We start from the raw sequence: 14,266 nt of genomic DNA on the forward strand, positions 1-14,266 counted from the left end.
AAAGTGAATATCAGCTTGGAAACATAACATAGTATCCCAAAAATTCTATCTATCAGTACTATCAAGCTTGTAGGGAGAGACAGTGCAATGATGCACAAGTTATAAAACTTTAATGTCAAGCCGAAATCTAGAACTGTAGATAGTGGTCTATGGTGCTATTTGACTTCATTAATGAACCAGGTTGTAACACATACTATATTTTATTGACATATCACTATAGTTAATAATTCTATCCTAACATAACTGCTCTCTCACTTCTTTGGGGTTAGGGGTTAGTAACTAGTTAGTAGTAATACATGGTAATGAAGAGCAGCTCGAACATTAAAAAGTAAAGTTTGATTTAAGTTCAGATTTAAAGACTTTACCGCATGTCTGGATTTTAAACTTTATACATACACACATGAGGAAGATCTTCATTTATGTCTGGACATCGAGGAAGCATTTATCTTTATCGTTACCTAAGAAGAACAATGGAGGACGCACTGGAGGAGGATATTGGAAGTAAGTAACAGTTAATTTATACTATTTATATTTGCTATCATGTAATATGCTCATGGCTTGTGCAGTTCAGCCTACGCACAGTAAGCATTAGCAGACGGCACGCTTCGGATTGAAAAAGTTTTGCATTGTTTACAAACGAGGACGCGATGTCATGTAATGGCGGATTTCACTGTTGTATGCTGTACAATGTTAAACACAGTTTTTCACTTATATCCTTCATGGCAACTTTCAGTAAGCCTGCACTGCTGTATCTTTTAAGTGTGTGATGTAATATGATTCCATGTTTACATGCTTATTTACAAACGAGGACGCGATCTCACGTAATGGCAGATTTCACTGTTGGATGCTGTACAATGTTAAACACAGTTATTCACTTATATCCTTCATGGCAACTTTCAGTAAGCCTGCACTGCTGTATCTTTTAAGTGTGTGCTGTAATATGATTCCATGTTTACATGCTTATTTACAAACAAGTACGCGTGACCTCCCGTAATGGCGGATATCTGTTACATGTTGTACAGTGTTAGACACACAGTTATTCACTTTCGTATCCTTCATGGCAACTTTGAGTAATGCTGCACTGCGGGATTTGCTGTAAAATGATTCCATATTGTTTACATGCAAGGCAATTCCATACATTGCGCTTTACACACGACACCGTTTTTATGAGTGCCGCGTTACATGGAGACGCGAGCCCGCGCACATGGCCGCCATATGCAATGTGTTTTTTAAGTTCATACGCGCTTACAGAAACACGTTTAAAACAGAAGCTAGACGATAAGGGGATGGGCATCTGAAAACAGCTTTTTATATAACTAATCACTGCAGATGTTTATCTGAGATGTTCTGAATTTAGTTTGTGTACATGATAGTTTATATGAATGTACTATCAGTGATATTTACCCATCAGTTATATATGTAAGGGTATTTCTGTGGACAATTTATGCTAACAGCTGTCCATAATTCTCTTACAGGTCTGCATCCCTCTCATCAGTACAGAAACTATGAAGTGGAAAAACACTTTTTGGACATAAAGTTATATGGTAACATTAGCCACATGACCAGCTCTGTTGTTTATCAGTTTCTTATACAAGTTAAGTTTTTGAATTGAGTTTGTTTCTAAATAAACTGAAAATATCCTACTGACCTTCATCTCTATTTTTATTATATTGTTAACTTCTTAATAAACCTCAAACAAACATGTATACATTTGTCCTCACATTCTTTACTGCAGTTCCCAACATTCCTGCCTCATTATGCAGCTCATTATGCAAGCCTTTGTTTGCTAGCTGTAAATCAATCCTTTCTCGCATACGGTCTTACAATTTCTAAATCAATATATTGGTTTATGTGAATGAGTAAGCCGAATGATTTTCACATCATTTTAATGAGAAAACTCTTGACGATTAGATTCTGTTTAGAAAAGTCTTGTTAAAACATGTTTAGTATGGGTTTTGTGGACTTATATCAGTGACTTAAAAATTTAGCTTTTTTAAAAACCACTCATAAACATTTTTCTCTCAAAAATACAAACATGTACATACATGTAGCTCATATAATATTTTAGCCCAGTTTGTGCTGAACGCAGTGGTATGAGACACTTGCCATTAATATGTTTAAAGCAACTGAAAAAAGACCAAATGTAAGAGCATGTGAGAACCTCTGACAGTGTCCCAAAATGGTCGGACCCCAGAGGGTTAATGTCCTAATGATCAGCATACATATTTGTATGTCCCACAGCTGACATGGAACGTTATTAACCTGTTCGGGAACTTCATTTTTTTTTGTTGCTCTAACCGGTTCAGGAACGTCAGTTTTAGGGTAGAACCAAAAACCGGAAACGTTAAAATACTGCTTCTGTTTGGAACGAACCAATTGGGAAAAAACCTGTTCAAAGCCCTGGTTTGCAGACAAACTGTTCTTCATGTGCAGCCCGTATGTGGGCAACATTAATCATCAATCCCAGCTGCCGTTGCCACTTTTTCATCATCATCGGGCGACAGTGGCCTAGTGGTTCATGTAGGTTGTCTACAAACCGGAAGGTTGGTGGTTCAATCTCCGGCTCCACTGGACCAAGTGTCGAGGTGTCCTTGACCAAGACACCTAACCCCAGCTGCTCCCGACGAGCTGGCTGGTGCCTTGCATGGCTGACACCGCCGTCGGTGTATGAATGTGTGAGTGAATGGGTGAATGTGAGGCTAATTGTAAAGCGCTTTGGATGGCCATAGGTCTGTTAAAAGCGCTATATAAATGCAGTCCATTTATCATTTACCATCATGATTAGAAAGTTTGGTTCAGACTGTTGACTCTGCTGTGATCATCTTCTCTGGATCTGCTGCCTCATGCCAAATCACAGCTAGGCTGTCACAACAGTGCCCAATGTGGTGTGGTACTCTTGTGGTATTTATTGATTATTATTTTTTAATGATCATGCTTGCACATAAATTGGATTATATTGCACATTTGCCCAAAATTACAGTAGGACATAGAAAATGTAAGCACTTTGGGGGGGGTCCGCTTTTACCACTTTTAAGAATATAATGTTAAAATGGTCAAAAAAACATTTACTAAGCTGACAACCTGGCTAGAACACATGTTGAGGGGTTAAATATTAATACTGGATAGGTTGTATGCTTGTACCAGGAAGTGTCCGACAAAGTTTTAAAATCAGTTTTGGCCTCCTGACTAAGACATTAGCATACATTTTTGCTAAAAAGAATTGTGACATTTGTAGCTAAATTAAATTTTACATCTGTCTTTGAAACTTTGCAGTGCTTTCACCTCTATGGGACCATCCACAGACCTCTGTAGATGAAAAGGCTAAAGAAACTGGTAAGTTTCACAGTCAACTACATTTAACATACCGTAACTGAAGCATGTGATTTTTTTTTTTTTTTTAATCTCAGTATTGCTTTTCATCTGCTTTTATGCTGCTTTTCAATTGCTTTTTAACTCCATAGATGGAAAGTGTTAATATTTTAAAATGTGTTAATCTGCTTAACCATATCTAATTATGAGGTCCTAATTTATTATAGAAGACACCACTCTGCAAACAGCTCTGCAGGAGGCTAAACAAACTATTGAAGGCCAAAAGACAGAGATTGCCACCTTAAAAGAATGGGTTGATATACTGAAAGAGGATAGAGATTTTCTCCGGGAGAGACTTAAAGAGGGTAAAACTTATTTAAGGACATAACAGCTTAAAAAATTGATTTTCATAACACCATTGTTAAACAATTCTTATTTTCTTTTCACAGCTCTTTCTGTAAGAAGTGACAAGGGGGTAGATGTGGCCAGTAATATCCCACCTATTGAGCAGGCACCTGGAAAGAGGAAACGGGAGTCAGATATAACCGATTCCTCATCCTCGGATTCCTCATCGTATTCTGAGCCAGATTCCGAGTCCCCAAAGGACAAGAAAGCCAAGAAGAAGTCAAAGTTCCAACCCAAAAAGGCCAAGAAAATAGGAAAAAACTAAGAGGTATGCAATAAGTCATACTCAAATTTACAGTAGTCAGTCTCTAATTGGGCAGTAGTTAAAAACACTTTTAACAAACTTTTCAATCACTGGCTGAATCCGGAATGGCATACTTACTGAGTAGGTACTGAATTTCACTGAGTACCTACTTAACAAGCGTATGGACAGCATCCGCCATTTTGACGTTATCATGTGACCTATAACGTAGTAGACTTGTTCGAGTTTATGTGGAACCACAAGAAACGACACGATGACAACATCACAATACCGCGAGAGCGACTCGAAATCAGACTTCTCCATATGATTTCGGGAATTGCTCTCACGGTACTTTGATGTCATCCACTTGTTGGTTCTTGCAGCGGTGCATGAACTCAAACAAACCTAATAACAGGCATGTTTGCATCAGTAACTTGACAACTCTACTACGGTCACGCATTGTTACAGATATTATATTACACATTATTTTGTAGTGGACAAAAATAAGTAAAACAAGCAGACTGTAATTTAATATGTATTGTCAGATGACAAGTGATTATAAACATTTTAGTGAAGCAATCATGCTCTTTTATTTACTTAAAACCACGGGAAAGATGAATAAAAAAAGAATGAACAATACTGTAAATTAAAACGTATAGAAGTGAATCCCATATGAAAACAAACTTTATTCAAATGTATTTTTCTAACAAACCATCACATGTTTACTGCCATCTCAACACTGCTTTGACAATTCTGCAGCTTTATTTTCATGAATCAGCTGAGCACTTTGTGGTATATCCTGGGTCTGTGCGTAAAGTCAGGGTGCTGAGGAACAGCCCTGTGTAACGTATCGAAATCACACGATTGGCTGGTTTCTGGTCGATTGCTTTGCTTTCCCATGGCATCATGGGAAAGCTGGGATAGAAGTGTCCATCCGATGCTTGCTTCAGAATGTGTAGGGCATCCGGGGATTTCTCGCCTAATGATTTTATAAATACTGAGGATTCGGACATACTACTCTGTTCACGTACTGTTTCCCCTACTACATTTTCAGTAAGTAGGCGGTTTCGGATGAAACTTAAGTACACGTGCCTCTGAATCTCGCGAGAAATAGTCCAAAATCCCAGCAAATCCCGCCTACACCTTTTACGTATACTGAGGTTTCAGACATACTATTCGTTCGCCTACTGCTTTTTGCAGGATTCAGCCACTATGTTCTCTAGTTAATTCCACGTTACACCATGGTGTTATTTTTTACATTTAAAAAACAAATGGCCACAGATCTAGTTCCCCTCCCAACTAACTGGTTTAAAATGTATCCAAATCAAGAGTTTTGTTGCAAAACGAGATAACCACCGTTTTTTTAATTGTTCAGAAATCTCGTTTTTTGGTTGTGCATTCCAATTAATTTCAATGCAACTGCAGTTGGTTTGTGTTGATTTAAACCTTCATAACTTAAAAAATACAGCTAAGAAACACCTTAAAACAAAATAATAACATAACGTAATAATAAACATGTTTTGAGAAAAATTTTAAAAAATGGATTTATCTCGTGTGCAACGAAACTCTTCAAATATTGACAAATTCAGAAAACCCCGGAAGTACAGAAATTGCCATTACTGCAGTGGTAATCACTCTCCTGAAAGTAGTTATATATGATTCCTTTATACCTGAATTTCACAGCTTTTCATCTACATAGGTCTCTGTTCTAACTTGGTTTATACATAAACAGTCAAAAATGTGACAAATATATGACAAATAGTTTTATTAGCTCCATTTGTGAACGGAAATGTTATGTTTTCTTATTTTTGTTTTATGAATAAGCAAATGTAAAAACTGTGAACTGTAGTACAGCACTATTACTAGGCTGGTCTGATTAAATTGGATTCAATCATTAATGCTTTCTCTTGTTTTACAGTCAAAACCCCTGATGACTCCATCCGCCGCTACAACATGGTGTTGGAAAAGATTAAAAAGGAACGCATCAGCAAAGCCGAAGCATATACAAGGCTTGGGGTCGATCGAAATACTATTGTGTTTCAGGCTCCGATTGCAGAACTTGCAGCAACTAACCCAGATCTGTTCAATACACTGAGGTCATCTTTTAAAAGAAAGGACAGTCTGAAAAGGTTTGCTGAAACTTGCAGGGGTTTTTGTGAGCAAGAGCCTACAGCTTCAGCTATCCTAAAGAAAAAGGATGATGGATCCTTACTGGATATTTACAAGAAGTAGTTGTAAAGAAGTTTTACAAGTAGTTGTACTGCCATGTGTTTGTGCCATGTATTTGTTTAGTTTAGTTTTGTTCAGCGTTTAATATTTCATGATATGGAGGAGTCCACATCAGTAGCTTTATACTGTACATTAAAAGGTGACTCTTTACCAAAAAAGATCAACCTGTTTGTAAAATATTTTTTCTTTTTTTTTTCTTTTTTGTAAAACAGCTTTATGTTTTTGAAAAGTTTTGAGATATACAGGCACTTAAAATAAAGTTCATGGTGTATGTACTAATTTCCTTCTCAGCTCTTTCCAGCTGTTGATTCAACTGGTTTATACTGTTTATATATACTGAATAAAGCAGTAAAAGTTAAGATCAAAGTCCATTTGTGTCCACAGTACATTGTTTGCAACGGCTTGAACCTTCACTTTCATATTGATGTCATTTCCCAGTTATGCCACATTGTTCATAAGTGTTTCAAAGCACCAAGTCACCACTTTAGTTGAGGGGCCACACACATGATGAAGTCATTGATAGTTAATGCTTAGTTAATGATGACCACTTTATTTGAATGCCCACAGAATTTGAATGTTCCCAGTTATGCCACATTGTTCATAAGTGTTTCAAAGCACCAAGTCACCACTTTAGTTGAGGGGCCACACACATGATGAAGTCATTGATAGTTAATGCTTAGTTAATGATGACCACTTTATTTGAATGCCCACAGAATTTGAATGTTCCCAGTTATGCCACATTGTTCATAAGTGTTTCAAAGCACCAAGTCACCATTTTAGTTGAGGGGCCACACACATGATGAAGTCATTGATAGTTAATGCTTAGTTAATAATGGAATATATGATGATTTATGTACCACCACTACTGTAGCTTTATCCACAATGGGTGGTGAAGACCGATTATTTTGTGAACAAAGAAAACCTCATGATCATGTGTAATAAATCATAATTCATGATGATGTACTCCTCTTAGTTAATGTTTTAATTAAGGTGTTGTTCATCCATGAAGTCATGAATGAAAGACGTTGAACTCGTGTTAGTTCTTGATGATTCATGAGATATTAATGCATAAATGAATGCATATTTCATGCATGAATTTATACATGAATTCATGATAATTCATGTACCATTACCGTAAAGTGTTACCACAAATCTTTGTTGTTGACATTTTATATGGTATATACATTACACACCATGTCCTGTGTAGAAAGTGTCCTAAATTTGATCATATGATCATTCCTATAATATTTCTTAGAAATTATAGGTAAGAAGGGTAACATTTTACTCTTGGGCAAACATTTTCCAGACATGGGTGCTGTCCTGCTATAACAGAATGAGTGTGCCGTTACCCTAAAATTATGACCATAGTATGAGCTCCCTGTGAGTGTGGGATGACCTCACATCATGACTATAGTATGAGCACACAGTGAGTGTACTATGACTTCACATTGTGACCATGATATGAGCACACAGTAAGTATGGCTTGACCTCACATCAAGAGCTATTGTCCCAATGTGAGGTCGCAGCACATTCACGCATTCACTATGCACTTAAACTATGGTCATGATGTGAGGTTATAGTACACTCACTGTGCGCTCATATCATGGTCACTATGTGAAGTCATGGCACACTCATTGTGCACTCAATACCATGAACTCAACGTTCTGAATTCACAATGAGCTCAAATATAGCTTACACTGTGATTATCACAGTACGAGAATGGTGTGACGTCACTGTGATCACCCAGTATACACCTTTTCCTAGTGATTTATAGGAAGTAGAATTGGATTGCCTCCTTTTAGCCCGCTCAACATTTTGAAATCACAATGAGCTCACAAATAGCTCACACTGTAAATTATCACAGTATGAGAATTGTGTGAATTCACTGTGATCTTGTGTGATCTCACGTCACGTGTTGACTGGGTAAGTCAGTGCTTGCTACCCCTCACATAGGCTGCTTAACACATACAGGTGAACAAGTCCTTGCACAACGCAACGTAATACATTTTTAGAGCTGCGCACGTCGAGCTACAGCATATCTCGAAGGGGGGAATCGCAGCTACGCTGAGGGGTCTGCAGGTGTACATCGTCGATTTGACGCAGAAACTTTTTTTTACTGTCATTTCTGGTTGTATAGCCATCGTTAACATATTATGTCATATATTGACTAAATCTGGATGTCAATGGACGTACAGATTATAGCCAATATGGAGGTCTTTTCTCGACTTATTCTGGCTGTCAGTGGACGTTTAGATTGGTGCCAGATTGGACATCTTTATTCACGTCATTTATCAACTAATTATAGATGTCAATGGACGTACAGATTATAGCCAATATGGACATCTTTTCTTGACTTATTCTGGCTATCAGTGGACGTTTAGATTGTGGCCAAATTGGACATCTTTATTCCATCATTTATGGACTACTTATGGATGTCAATGGACGTACAGATTATAGCCAATATGGACGTCTTTTCTAGACTTATTCTGGCTGTCAGTGGATGTTTAGATTGTGGCCAAATTGGACATCTTTATTCACGTAATTTATGGACTAATTATGGATGTCAATGGACGTACAGATTATAGCCAATATGGACGTCTTTTCTCGACTTATTCTGGCTGTCAGTAGACGTTTAGATTGTGGCCAGATTGGACATCTTTATTTACGTCATTTATCAACTAATTATAGGTGTCAATGGATGTACAGATTATAGCCAATATGGATGTCTTTTCTCGACTTATTCTGGCTGTCAGTGGACGTTTAGATTGTGTCCCGATTGGACATCTTTTTTTTCGTCATTTATCGACTAATTATGGATGTCAATGGACGTACAGATTATAGCCAGTATGGACGTCTATTCTCGACTTATTCTGGCTGTCAGTGGACGTTTAGATTGTGGCCAGTTTGGACATAATTTCTCAGTGTCATTAATCGACTTATTCTGGCTGTCAATGGACGTTCAGATCATGGCCTGGACGGACGGACGTAATATCAACCTGTTTTGTACGTCCACAGACATCGCATGCTCAGTGGGCTCATTTGTTGTTTGATGTAAAAAAAACAAAAAAAACTGTACAACAATGTACCTCATTTGTTGTGCACGGAAACGTGTATCTTTTTGGTTGTGTTAAAGAAAATGTTTTGTAAATGAACATCCCATTTTAGTGGGGAGGAAATGTTATATATGTAGCTAAATGTTGTGCTATATGAAGAGTTGCCATTAGGGGGCAACAGTGTTCTACATTTGAGTGAATTCTGTACTAAATAAAAGCAGAAAAAGAAGTGAGTGAATCAGCTAACAGCGTGAGTGTTGCTCTATGTGTTATGATAAAATTGTTTATATAAATACATCAGCAAGCAACATAATAGTTAGGAGTCACTGTTTCGAGTGTGTTTGTAAACTCTTGTTGAGCTGATAAATAAGTTGAATAGAAGCTGTTACTTTAGATGCGAGGGCAAAATAGCACTTTATGGCCTTTCCAAGGCAGATTACATCAGGAAACAGTGGTTAAAATTTATGTTTCATACGGTTCCGGCACAATCCAGTCAGAAGTTGTTTATATGTTCACAGCATTTTCACAATCACTGCTTTGTGAACCGTAATGAATTTGAAGCTGGATTTGCGCAACGTCTCCTCCTGAAAGTTGGATCACAGGCTGTAATTATCCATGTTTTTGTTTACCTTTTACATTACCGGAGCTTAACGTTACGGGCGTGTAGAGCGAGCTTGCAAGCTAATTTTTTGTGTTGTAATATTGTATTTCGTAAACAACATACCATAATTACCCACATGTATGTTGAATTATGCAGACTAACGGTGGTTTTTATGGTTTTAATTAGTTTTTAGGTGTTGATTTAGACGTGTTTACAAACTTGCTAAGTTACCAGCTAAACTGTTACCGGTAAAGTTTGTTCTAAACCAGCACCAAACCAGCATTAGCACCAGCTAAACCAGCACCAAACCAGCATAGACCAGCATAATACCCATGCTGGTTTGATGCTGTTTTTTTTCAACAGGGATTTGAGGTATTTAGCTAGTGATACCACTACCAGTCTTAGACTACGTTTACACGTGGGCAGCTATTTTCATAAACAGACATTTTATCCTCTCCGGTTTCAAAAAAGTTTGTCTCAGTTTACATGCAACTGAAGATTTTAAAAATCTCCACTCTGGCTGAAGTTTTTAGAAAGAATCGGTTTCAAAGGCGAGTTCTCTGTTTGTGTTTAAACGAAGGGCACAGTTTTTCAAAATAACCTTGTACGTGTAAACAGGGCCTTAAATGTATAACTGATGATGAGTTTTTTTTCTCTGCATAATCATAGGAACCCACGCAGTAGTGACGTTTCATAATGTTTCCATCACCATCATCAGTGGACGCCCTCCATAGCCTGATTCTCAGATTTGCAGCAAAAAATATTTGGTTTTCTCATTTATTGGAATGTTGTGCGGGGTATTTAAGTATTTTAGTGATTGTGTTAAAACAGACTGCAATTTTGCGGTCCATTTTGAAACTCTATTGCCTTGGATTGTTTGCAAGAGGACTGGGACAAGGGTAGATCATATTCATACAAAAAAAAAAACTGAAGACAGTTGGCAGGGATACTTAAGGTTACTTAGCTAGTAAATTCGAAAAGTCTGTCTACCGCACAGGTCAGATTGTCAACATCAAGTGGAAAGGCAAGAGACTCATTCATTGCGACAATTACGTAGTGGCCTCTATGTCCTGAAGAACCGCTGGAAACCAACTGTGGCTGAGCTGATTTCAGAAAACTTTTAATCATTTAGTAAGCAAAGATGTCACGCTGGTACCAGCCTACAGAAATGAACCAATGAACATCATTAGAAAATGTTGTTGCATGAAAATTACGTATTTTATATAAAGTTTATAGTCACAAAGCTTACCGGCACCAAGTCCCACAGGTCTGAGACAGCAGAATTCACACAGCAGAAGATGAACGAGAATACTTAACATTGTATAACACAGCTCATCTGGGTGTGGTAAACATGCAGGTCACATGCAAAATATAAATTATGAGAAAAAATTCTTTAAAAAGGATTACTTTTATATCTTACATTGAATGTTACATTTTAAATGTCATTTTCCAAATAAAAAATTTGGAACAGAGACAGGAAATCATACCATTATGTTGACTGTCAGCTTTCTTCAATGAATGTCTGATGTCCATTTTCTTCTCTAAATATGCTATTTCCCGGAGTTTCTCAATAATTGTCACCTCCCATTTCCTGATAAACGCAGCAAAAATCAAGACATGTACACATTGTTTCGTATTTGTGTGGTGGTGTTTATTTCTACGCTTAACCCTCTGGGGTCCGACCATTTTGGGACACTCTCAGAGGTTCTGACATGCTCTTACATTTGGTCTTTTTTCAGTTGCTTTAAAACATAATAATGGGAAGTGTCTCATACCACTGTGTTCAGCACAAACTGGGCTAAAATATTATATGAGCTAAATGTATGTACATGTTTGTATTTTTGAGAGAAAAATGTTTATGCGTGGTTTTTAAAAAAGCAAAATTTTTAAGTCACTGATATAAGTCCACAAAACCCATACTAAACATGTTTTAACAAGACTTTCCTAAACATAATCTAGTAGTCTAGAGTTTTTTCTTTAAAATGATGTGACAATCACCATGCCTACTTATTCACATAAAACAATGTATTCATTTAGAAATTGTAAGACACTTTTTGTTTAGACGGGCTGTATGCGAGAAGGATTGATTGACAGCAAGCAAACAAAGGCTTGCATAATGAGCTGCATAATAATGAGGCAGGAATGTGAGAATGAACTACAGTGAAGAATGTGAGGACAAATGTATACATGTTTGTTTGAGGTTTATTAAGTTAACAATATAATTAAAATAGAAATGATGGTTAGTAGGACATTTTAAGTTTATTTGGAAACATACCCTATTCCTAAAACTTTGTATAAACTAAGAAACTGATACACAACAGAGCTGTAAACTTCATGTGGCTCATGTTACCATATAACTTTGTCCAAAAAGTGTTTTTCCACTTCATAGTTTTGTACTGATGAGAGAGATGCATACCTCTAAGAGAGTTATAAACAGCTGTTAGCATAAATTGTCCACAGAAATACCCTTACTTATATAACTGATGGGTAAATGTCACTGATACTAAGTTACATTCATATACTATCTTGTACATAAACCTAATCTCAGATAAACATCTGCAGCAATTAATATAAAAAGCTGTTTTCAGATGACTGTTTTCAGATGCAAATCCCCTTATCGTCTAGCTTCTGTTTTAAACGCGTTTCTGTAAGCGAGTATGAACTTTAAAAACACATCGCAAATGGATGTGCGCGAGCTCGCGTCTCCGTGTAAACAACGCGGAGCTCATAATAAACGGTGTCGCGTGTAAAGCGTATAGTAGTTTTTGTTGAGTAAATTACTGATCATATGCTGTATTAATATTATATTAGGCCTAAGGCCTGTTGTTTCTACACAAGGCTATATGACACCCAGTTAAACTTTCGTTTTCTCAGTTAACTTTCGTTTCCTAATTAAAAGAGTCCAGGTGCTATCCTGCAACTATACCCCGATTGTTCTCGCCACGATTAGTTTGAGAAACAAGGTCGACATAAGCGATAAAGAAGAGGACGCCATTTCAGATTAGTTATCTTTCGTTTTCTCAGTTTCCTAATTAAAAGAGACCAGGTGCTATCCTGCAACTATAGCCCGATTGTTCTCGCCACGATTAGTTTGAGAAACAAGGTCAAACAACCAATAAACAAGAGTACGTCATTTTAGATTAGAGAATTCGTCTGGCTGTACTTTGCTACATTAACAAAAAGTTGGTTATGTCAGGGAAACCCAAGGCCAATCGAAATAATAAACAGAGAACGTCACTTTAAGATTTAAGAAGTCCAGCTGTCATTTTAGATATGAAGAAGGATTCAGCTGCACATAAAACAAACAGATTAATTGTGGCAGACTGAGACCAATGAGAAGAACATACGTCATCTCAGATAAGAAGTGTTTGATCTTACTGTATAAAAATGGAGTCAGATGTTGGGAGGGCAGATGATCTTTTAGCGCCTCTATGAGGGGTATTGATTGTCTCACTTTGTTGGCTCGAGCGAATAAAGTAATTTTTGTTTGGCACCTGGAACCTTTGTCTCCTGAGTATTTTTTCTTATGAAGATTCAAGCTAAGACTTTTTGCCACAACATAACTTGGTGACCCCGCGACGTGATTGGACAGAGGCTACGGAGTGGAGGGCTGCAGACGGGCAGAGGTCGGCCAGGTCACACAAAGGGCGCGCCACTATAGAGGTGAGCATAAATTTTCTTGCTTATTCTGTATAGTGCTTGTGTGGTCTGCCGAAGGTAAGCCCTGAGCGGTGTTGATACTCCAGGCCTCTCCAAATTGAACACGGCGATTTGATACTTATACTACTAATTAATTTGCTTCTATTAAGATAAAGATAAAATATTGAATTGCAAAAGCAAGAGGGGGTTCCAGATTTCAAACAAGTGTGTGTATGTGAGTGCGGGTGTATTTTGGTGTTGGACCTGAGTGTTACAGTGCCTTGGGGTCTTAAAAAGATCTGAGTGTTACGGCATTTTGGGGTCCCACAAGAAACCTGAGTGTGACGGCACCTTGGGGTCTTTATAAAGATCTGAGTGTTACGGTGTCTTGGGGTTTCAGGACCTGAGTGTTACAATGCCTTGGGGTCTTAAAAAGATCTGAGTGTTACGGCATTTTGGGGTCCCACGAGAAACCTGAGTGTGACGGCACCTTGGGGTCTTTATAAAGATCTGAGTGTTACGGTGTCTTGGGGTTTCAGGACCTGAGTGTTACAATGCCTTGGGGTCTTAAAAAAGATCTGAGTGTTACGGCATTTTGGGGTCCCACGAGAAACCTGAGTGTGACGGCACCTTGGGGTCTTTATAAGGATCTGAGTGTTACGGTGTCTTGGGGTTTCAGGACCTGAGTGTTACAATGCCTTGGGGTCTTAAAAAAGATCTGAGTGTTACGGCATTTTGGGGTCCCACGAGAAACCTGAGTGTGACGGCACCTTGGGGTCTTTATAAAGA

At 37.8% G+C, this 14,266-nt stretch overlaps 2 long non-coding RNA genes across 2 annotated transcripts; one reads left to right on the forward strand and one right to left on the reverse strand.

Annotated features, from left to right (window-relative positions):
* The first annotated feature begins 792 nt into the window (after positions 1-792).
* Positions 793-3,994, forward strand: LOC141350101 (uncharacterized). Its single transcript, XR_012358071.1, has 3 exons — positions 793-3,333; positions 3,537-3,674; positions 3,759-3,994. It is a non-coding gene; the product is annotated as an uncharacterized lncRNA (long non-coding RNA).
* Positions 3,995-9,886: 5,892 nt separating this feature from the next.
* On the reverse strand, positions 9,887-12,589 carry LOC141349998 (uncharacterized). The gene is made up of 3 exons (XR_012357844.1): positions 11,326-12,589; positions 11,088-11,174; positions 9,887-10,998 (listed from the first exon to the last, which is right to left on the reverse strand). It is a non-coding gene; the product is annotated as an uncharacterized lncRNA (long non-coding RNA).
* Between the last annotated feature and the right edge of the window lie 1,677 nt (positions 12,590-14,266).

This window comes from Misgurnus anguillicaudatus, chromosome 16 (genome assembly GCF_027580225.2).
Source record: "Misgurnus anguillicaudatus chromosome 16, ASM2758022v2, whole genome shotgun sequence".
Taxonomy (NCBI): domain Eukaryota; kingdom Metazoa; phylum Chordata; class Actinopteri; order Cypriniformes; family Cobitidae; genus Misgurnus; species Misgurnus anguillicaudatus.